Raw genomic sequence first — 9,720 nt, 5'->3', positions numbered from 1 at the left:
TTCTCTGAGCCCACATTTATCCATAGGTGTCTCCAAATGTTTTGGAGGACCATGAATTCCTGATGCTGTGAAGCAGGATGGGAGCTGGCCTGCTCTCTCCAGCACACACACACAAAAGTCTTCCTGAAGCAAGGGGATGAGTTCATATTCCTGCATGTGTATGAGACAGCAAGAAGCTCACCAAGGAGACTGTGCACTGCAGGGTGCCAGCATCATTCTGGTCTTTATCAAAAATACAAGCAAAGAACAAATTTAAACCCAATTATGTATGTTTCCCAGGCCTTTGTTCACACAGGGGATTAAGTCTGGCTTCAGCTGTCTGGGACTGGCAAGCAGCATTGCTCTGTCCCTGCAAAGGGCTGCAGAGAACCTGAGGTCTGCTCTGTGGCAGTGGAAGAATTGCTGGCTTAAAGGAAGATGAGTGTCAACCAGCCTAGATAGAGAAGAACTGATGAAATATTTGCTGTGCAAAGGTTTCTGGGGGTGTCAGCAAGCTGTAGGCTGAAAAAAGGATTTTTCTTATATTCCCTGTCACTAAGAGTTACACATGTGGCTGAGGCTAAAGCACCTCATCATCTGTCATCACTTGGCACTGTGAGCTAAGGAGTCTTCTTGGCTGTGAGGATGTTAGAGTGGCCAGATGCTGGGCAAGGTTTGCTCTATAGCATGAGATCAATATGTGGAAAATGTCAAACAGAAGATGTGAATGGTGGGAATGGACTTTACAATATGGATGTTTTCTACTGAGATAAACCATGAAACTTTAAAACTGCTTTTAAATGGAACTGTGAAATCGAGCACAAAATGAGAGCTTTTTATTCTTCTTGTCACATACAAAGAAGAAAAAATCAAGTTTAATCCTTCTTGGTGGGATAATTTTTCATTTTCCTGATGAATTCCCCAAAGGAAGATTTTTCTGTGGCTACACTATAATGGGACTGTGTATGTGAACTCTGTAAAAATGCTGGAAGTGTAAGATTTTTTGCAAGAGGGAGGAAAGGGAAGGGAGCTTATCTAGGCTGCTTCTGCAAGAGTTCAATCTATTTGCCTTAAATGCACTTGTTAGAAAAACAACCAAAAAAAAAAAAATCTCAAGGAATACTGCTTTTAAAAACAAGTTATTCAACCTGGGAAATGCTTTTTGGAGGCTGATATTGAAGCAGGTGCCAAGTTTCCCTCAGTGTTGTCCATCCAAGTGCCTTGCTTAATTTCACAGACCTTCTCGAATGCTGAGGAGAGGAGCACTAGGGAGATATTGGAAGAATTTTGTCCTGAACATCCAAATTCCATATTCCTAAAAGTTTCTGGGATGCTAATGCTAGGCTGTGCTGTAAGCCCAGGTAACCCAGAGCTCTTAATATCCTGGTGCTGAATTACATAAGCAGCAGCATCTTGTTGAATGTAGCAGCAGCAAAAATATTGCAAATGTCTCATAGTAGTAGCAAAGTGTTTGTAAATGGCTATTCTAGTCACATTTTTGTGGATGAAGCAAATCTGTTAGTTGAATGTGCTGAAAAAAGAGGAAAAATAATGCTTCTGCAGAAGGATGTCCAAGTAGGACCCTGCTGGTGATGCCTCCTGTTACTAGAAGCTCCATGTTAGCTGAAGGGAGGTCTCAGGATGTACCAGAAATTCAAGCCATGACCTGTGTCCACTTCAGTCACACCTTAAGGGAGAGGCTGTTGAGCATACAGCACATTAGTGTGAAACATGCTACCTGAGCTGGTGTGGCTGGGGAGACCTTTAGAGTTACCTGGCTTGTATCTGTGTGCTCAAATCTGCTCCTGTTCTAGACATGGACCAGTTGGAACGGGTACAGAGGTAGCCACAAAAATGACAAAAGCTGCTGGGAGGCCAGGATGAGAGAGAGTTGTTCAGCCTGGAAAAGAGGTTGCCCAGAGAGGTGGTTGATGCCCCATCCCTGGAACCATTCCTGGTGAGGTTGGCTGGGGCTCTGAGCAACCTGCTCTAGCTGGGGATGTCCCTGCTCACTGCAGGGGCTGGACTAGGTGACCTGTAAAAGGTCCCTTCCAACCCTAACCATTCTGTGATTCTATTTTCACATCAGTGTGCTGGCTTTACATTAGTCCTCTTGCCCTCTCCTGTGTAGCTGTGAGAAACACAAGCCTGTTTTCCAGCAAAACAGATGCGCTGGGGTGGCAAAAAGCACGAAGCTGCTCCTGGGGAGCTGGGGTGAAGCTGTTATGTCCTTGAGCCACCTGTAGCCCAAGGCTGGGGCTCTGCTGAAGGCATTGCCTGCTGTTTGTTGCTTCTCCTCGCCCCCTCCTCCTTCCAGCCATTGGCTGCAGTTTGTATTTCCCATTTTATTGCCTTTGGCTCTGTTGCAATGGGCGGTGCGGTATTTTTGTTCTTCACTTAATAATCTTTTGGCGGCAGTTGGACATCATTTCTCATTGTATTGGTGGAGGATTAGCTGAGATGATGGGAGATATTTCCTGTCTTAGCCAGCGGGATGGGCTTTGCAGAGCCTGTGCCTTCTTTTCACATAGTGTAATGCTTTGTTTGGGAATGTGCAGAGGCAGCTTGTCCATGGGAAGAAAGCGCAGCCCCTGAAGCGTGATTGCTTTTATTTGTGGCAAGAAGCCATGGAGCAGGCAAAATTACTGGTATTCCCAGGCTGGACAGACCACAGGGCTGGGAATCGGGGTCCCTGCTGTGGGCTGACAGTGGGGCTAATAAATTCCCTCTATCCCAAATTTGTCTTAGTCAGTTCTTTCCCTTGGTAAGTGTTGGTAAACTTTAACACCGCTGATACTCTCTGCTTTATACCTGTAGTGGTTCAAGAAGCCAAGGGATGCTGCAGGGTTTATTTTAAAGTGTCTGCAAAGGGCTGAGACTCATCACAGAGCAGCGAGGATGGCATCATTGGTGTGGCTACAAGTGTGTGTTGCAACAAACTCTCTGCAGGGCAAAGGTGAGACAACTCTTCTGCAAAAAAAATGCAAAGCAACGTCCAGAAAATGGTTAGACTGCTGGGAAAGTGATTGCAGAAGGGTGGGTCTAGGTCTTGGTGACAGTGTAAGGCATGTTATCTAGCATAGCTCAGTGACCACAGCCCCTCTCAGGTTACCATTTATTGGCCCAGATGGTTTCTCCAAGGGAAGAGATGTATTCTCTTGCAGTATCTCTTGAGCTCGAACTACTGAGCCTTGTGCTTGCTCTCTCTCATCCAGCTGTAAGGCTTCACCGACTCTTGAAAATCCCTAAGGCTCTTTCTTCCTTCTGCTGTGTCTTATCAGAACACAAGGTAGTCTCCCTGTCCCACGGAGCCGAAGTCTGGATCCTGTATTTCTGTCTGCCAGCACTTCCGTGGCTCTTCACTGGTGAGATCAGCTGCCCAGTGGGGCTAGTGTTACTGGAGAGGGAGGTTTAATGTTACACTGTAGATTGTAAGTGGAGACAATCTTAAGATTAAAAAGGAAAAAAAAGGACTTTCTGGGTTCCAAGGCGACTTAGTTTTCTTGTAATAATAAGTGATAGGTGGTGGAGGAGGGATTAGCCATGACATGATCCCTTTGCAATGCTTCGTGAAGACAAGAGCTCTAGAGCTCTTTAATCTTCCTGCCAATTCCGAGTATGGGGCATGGCACCAAATGCTGAAAATCCAGACAGCTCAAGAGTAGAGGAAGGAAGTTAATGGTTGCTGGAAGAAGATGGGGATAAAAAGGCACCATGTTCCTTGTTGTAAGGAGTTTGTGTTGATGTAGTCCCTAGATATTGACTGTCTGAGGTCAGCTGCTCTAGCGAACGAGCCTTGGGTTTTACTGGAGCGTGGTGCAATGGGATTGTCATCTCCACTGGTCCAGGAGAGCCAGCCTTTGACTTCAACAAATCCCTAATTTTGGTTTGTGGCCAGCTTTGCTTTCTTTCATTTGTGCTTTTATTAGCATTTTCCAGTGAACAAATGTGAGCAGGAACTTCTAAACAAGTTGATGAAACTCCTAGTGCAGTGATGTGACTGTTCTTGAAATACAGGACATGGGAATCTCTCTCTTCTAGTGTGCTGCTCACTTCCAGTAGGAGCAAAAGGACTGTCCTCTGGTGTCTGAGCTGTGAGCACTTTGTCCCTTAACTGCCTTTAAATACTTAAAATAGGACTTGCCTTGTTAGGGATGGCTTGGTGGAGGAGCAGGATCCAGAAACAGCAGTTGCAGATGTGTGATGACCAGAAGCTGCCTCTTCTGCACAGCTGCTTCCGAGGGGTCAGCAGCAGACCTCTCCCAACCCAACGTGGAACTGGTGGGACCTCACACCATGCTGAAGTGGGGTAAAGAAACAAGGAGGGGGGGATTTAAATGGAGCTGTTGCTGCCAGCAGCCAGAACAGTGAGCAGCTCCTGCCACTTCCCTTAAGAGGGGGCTTGTATGTCAGGGTTGGCTTTTGGACATCTGGCTGCTGAGAGGTTTGGTGTAGGTGTTTACAACTGAGTGGTGTTTACAACAGAGGAAGTGGTGAAGAGGAATAGGTGACTGAAGAAATAAAGTGACCAAGCTCCTTGGCCTAAGTTTGGTAGATCATGCTTTAAGTGGACACTGCACAGCAGAGACACCTACAAAAGCTCTCTGATCTCTGAGAATAATTACTTGTCTCTGGGGAATATGGCAAAGAAAATAGCTTGGTGTGGGGAACAGGAGCTAAAATGTACTCCAGGGCTCCTACTGACATTTTTAATCTGTGCTGCTGTATCTCCCATTGACAGTTTTTTAAATACTACTGAACATGGTTCATGCTGGTCCTAACATCAGCTGTATTAAGGGTTAGAAATACCAGCACTCCTCCAAAGAAGCTTATTTTCATTATATTCCCAGCCTAATACTGGAAACCTAAGAGCTTTCGAATAGAGCTGGCTGCAGCTCTAGTGTTTCCCCTGAAAGCAAGTTAGTTATGGGAAAAATCCCTTTTTTGACAGCCTTCCACAAAAAAAAAAAGAATTTCTAATTTTCCCACAGGAAACTTGCAACTTGTGGGTAAGTGGGTTTTTTTCCTTGCTTTGTTGCTGTCTTTCACTTTTTCCAGCTTGAGCTTGATGTTTCAAAGTGTTACTGTAGTTCTGAGCTGGCAGAAGTTGGATGAGGGCAGTAATGGGGTGAGGCTCTTCCTCTCTGCTGCAGAGAGCTGTCTGGAGGTAGGCAGGAGTCCACCATTCAGAAGTGCATTTGTGAACCATGATAAACCTTCTGCAGCATTCTTTTTCTGAGGTTTTCTAGGTGACTACTGACCCCTTAAAGGGTCAGGTTGACCCACAGTAGCTGTGTTGTGGTACCTGCAGGACCATATAAGGCTTGCTTGGTTAGATCTGCTCTCTACTGCTCTTACTGCAGTGAATGTGACCCCTGAGGCAGAGGTTGCTGGGGATGAGCTCATGTGAGGTCTTCATCTATGATGTGAACTTTCAGGTATTCTAACAGTGATGCAAAAGGAATAGGACTGTCAGTGTGGCTTGTGCTATGTAGATAAGTAATCTTAACCTTTTTCCCATCCACATGCTGGCATCCTCAGAGACAATGCCTCAAGCAAGAGAAGGTTCTACTGGGAAAGCTTAACCATCAGGGCTGAGCCTGTAGTCATCCTGCTCTGCATGCTGTCTTGTTCTGGAGGGAGAATTTCAGGAAAAAAAAAGCTGTTTTCTCATGTATGAGGATTCCATTTTAGACGTGCAGTGAGAGGGATGATAAAGAACAAAGGTCCCAACAGCGAGACCGTCTCATAGCTCAGTCTGGCAAACAAACAGATTGAGGAACCCTCACATATATAATGCTAACAATGTTTTAATTTATGTGGGTTTTTTACTATTATTATTTTAGCTGCCAAGAGTTTCTTGCCAGCTTTCTCTACTTTGGTTATTTTTAATTCTTGCTTATTTGCACGCTCTGTCCCAGCCTGCTCAGCCCTTGACGGCTGTGCCGCTAACCCCCCGTGCCCTGCAAACACATGCTCAAGAACTTGACTCACGTGAGCTGTCTTTGATGTCGAAATCAAGTTAAGTATGTGCTTTAGTGTTTATAAGATCGAGTCCTTAGTTTCTTAACCCTTGCCCAATAAGTTGAGTTTACTGTAGTTTTTGCAATAAATCCCTGTTTCATTTCGGAGAACAGCTCGACGTTTTCCCCACCTCTGCTGAGAGATACTACAGATGTGTGAGAGTTGGCACTGTGGTCTCTTTTTTCCCCCTTTGTTTTTGCTTATGACTTTGTCTCCGTGTCTCCAGTATCATGTTTTCCCTCATATATGGCTCAGAATAATCAATTTAGAAAGCCAGGAAATAAATCAAAGCCTCAGATAGTAATGTAGAAAGAACGAAGGGAAAAGCAGACACATATGGATTTCATCACCAATGGAGAATAACATGTATAATAATAACAACAGAGTGTAAATGAGTATATGTACTCACAGGAGGCTTTTCCAAAATTGTTTTTGTACATGACTGGGGAAGCTATTTTGTGGTTTCAGTTCTTTGGAACAGTTGCATCCTGGCACCACCTAAACTCTTTCTCAGCCCTATTCTTTACAGCACAGCTTTTGTCAGGTGACACTAAAGCTTTGATGCAAGTGGCTGCACCCTGGGAAGGGGTCAGCAGTTCTGGGGATTCCTCTGCAGAAGACTACCTAGCAGTGCTCACGTGCTCAGCAGTGATGGTTTCCATCCATGTCTCCCATCAGATCACTAGGGCCTGGAATTCACAAGATTTATCAAGAATGCAAGCTCTTCCCTGGCCAAGATAAATGGTGGAGAGAAAATTGCATGGTTGTGTGAAGCAACCCCAGCTTTGTGTTTCCTTTGAAACCATAGATCCCTGTGCTTGGTCTGTACTCGTGCATTAACACGATGGGTGTTAGAGAAGGGACTGCAGAGACCTTGCATTGGGGTGATCATCTTATCTACCACTATCAGTGCAGAAGTTTGCTTCTTTTTTCCCATTTCTCCAAAATGTGTTAGCTGATGCTCTTTTACTAGTAGGGTGATGGGGTGATTAAATTCAAGTGGCTTATTTGCTAGCTTATGGGATGATACCACAAACCACTACACCATCAGGGTGGGAAGACAATATAAGCCAAGGGTGAGTTGTTCTTTGTGGTGTACTTGTCTGCTGATGTGGAATTAGGACACAGCCCCTGATGAGGTTTGCTTACCATGCTGGTTACTAGCCTCTTCTAGAGGGATTTTAGTTAAATGTTTCTCAATCCCTGAAGATTCCTGTAGGAAACATGTTTTTCTACTGAAAAATCTTAGAGGAGAAATATGCATACTTTAATTTTGACAATTCTTAAGTCAGATATTCTGATTTACAGTCAGAAGCTGGTAACTATTATCAAAGCTAATGTAAAATCCTTTTCAAAAAAAAAAAGATAATCCTGAGTTCTTGCCGCTCTGATGAATTCTTAAGTCAGATATTCTGATTTACAGTCAGAAGCTGGTAACTATTATCAAAGCTAATGTAAACTCTTTTTCAAAAAAAAAAGGTAATCCTGAGTTCTTGCTGCTCTGATGTGGATGTGAAGAAATTCAGGATTCTGCAAAACTTCATCAGATAGGGAAATCAGTTCTCCCCAGCTCATTTCACAATACTGTGCTTCCTTTGAGTGCAAATCCAGCACCTTTCACCAGCAATAACAATCACACATTTTTCTAGTTGAGTTTTATTTTGAAAAAACCCAAAATAAACTCTTCCTGGCAGAATTCACCAATTGTCCTGTAACTGTTTCATTGTGAAACAGCTTTTCCTAATCACAGCTTGTGCCCTGCATGCCATTTTTGGCTGGAATAGACTTACATGTAGATGCCAAAGCATGGTCTCAGATGGGCTCTGGATAACATCAAAACTCAGAGGTTGTATGACCACCCTCTGTGGCAAGTGAAGGGGGTTACAAAATTAAGAATGGCCAAAATGAGAAACACATGAGGAAGTGAAGGTCAGAAGAATCTTGGACTCCCAACTATGGTCCTTTTCAGCCTGAAAAATGGCCTTGTCCTGTGACTTGCCCTTCAGTGATGCTGTGCCTGGTTGTGACTGGAAACCAAAGTACTCCTGAGTGTTTATTTGAACCACAACTTATTTCTGGAGGGTTTATCTAGGATGTTGGCACCATTAGATAGAACTATCTTAGGAGTGAAGCAGACGCTTTGGATGCATTTTAGTGATGGGTAATCTCATATTACTCCAAACTCAAGCAGAGGGGATCTCATCTGCAGCATAAATGGAACTGCTGAGACATCACTGCAAGGTGGGCCCAACCTGTAATGTTGCTGCAGGTCAGGGGCCAGCCCTCAGTTTTGTGTTAGGTGGAGGTTTAGAAACCCTTGGATTACTGTAGTCATTTGAATGCCTGTTTCTCTTGCAGATACTCCTAGCTTCACCAAAGGCAATGTGTGCTGCTGAGTCTGCTCTCCTCAGTCTCTCTGTGGTGTAGATTAATGTTGGAGTAGGTGTTTTGTTAAAAAAAAGTCTTCTGCTGCTGTGATTTACCAAGGAAGTTACTGAGGTGCTGTGGGTGTGGATGGAGAGCTCAGTTTTTCTGATAACCATTAATCTTTCATTTCACCTATTTAGAAAAGTGTCAGAGCTGCTTTGATAGCATTGCAGTGCTGGAAAACCTGATTTTGTCAGGCACTTTGGTTTGTAAGACTCCTTCTGTTTTGGTTTTGCCTGTATTGAAGCAGTTGCACCTTCTGCTAGAGCAGAAATGTCTGGGTGTGTGTTTAGTTCTGTATTTGGACATCACTCAGTACTTCTGTGTATTGAGCTCCGAACTTGTCTGATACTGCAGCAGACATCTGCTCATCGTGGTTTTGTGCCTCAGTTTCCCCACTCAATAAATAGTGATAATAGTTGCTGCTCTCAAAGCTGATCAGCAGATGTATTTGCATGCTGTTCATGCTTAGCCTAATGCAATATTGTGCTGTTAAGCCTAGAGCAGTGATACCCTGAGGCTGCAAATTTCTGAAGGGTATGATCCTATCAAGAGCGCCCAACACTTTGCAATCCCTGTTGCTGCAGACCCAGGCATTAGAATATTGCTACAAAGTTTTGTCAGTCTGTTCTTGAGCTTAAGAAAATCCTTCTGCACCCCTGTGTCTCTGTCTCTCTACCTGCACAAGAAATAGGAGCATTTGTTAGAGCGAGGGGTGTTGTGTGGGGAGGGAGGCTGTTTTGTTACCATGTGCACTGCAAAGCCAGCTGGTTTGTGATGACAACACGAGGCACTGGAGACCCTCGTGGGTTTTTCCCAAGTTACACTGGCACTGCGTTTGTCAGAGGAGTTAAAACATGTGTTTGTGTTTCTGCTCTGTAAATGGAGTGAATATGACTCACCAGAAACATGCAGGACAGATGTTTGGGGTAATGAGGTGTCATTTTTATACAGTTACTTTTCTGAATACAGCCACATTTTAAGGCTACTTCGCATGCCTGAGGAGCAGTTGTGCTGAAACTGGGCAAGAATGCTGAGATTGGAGTGGTCCAGGGCAAAGCTTTCCAAAGCACCCAGTGAGCTGGGAGTCCCTGCTTTCATTTCAGCACGGCTGCAGGGACTTGGGAGCGTATCCTATGCTGGCAGGCAGTGGGAGGGGGGGATAAGAGATGCTCAGGTATTTTGGAAATGATACCTCTCATCCAGTGTGATCTAGTGATGTAGGCAGAGCACTTACAGATAGAAGCTCTTCAATATCCCAGAGCTTATGCACATGTGTCACAGGAATGC

The sequence above is a fragment of the Merops nubicus genome, unplaced genomic scaffold (genome assembly GCF_000691845.1).
Source record: "Merops nubicus isolate BGI_N331 unplaced genomic scaffold, ASM69184v1 scaffold9869, whole genome shotgun sequence".
In the NCBI taxonomy this organism is placed as follows: Eukaryota; Metazoa; Chordata; class Aves; order Coraciiformes; family Meropidae; genus Merops; species Merops nubicus.
The sequence above is the reverse complement of the archived record's forward strand: the minus strand, read 5'-3'. Positions refer to the sequence as shown.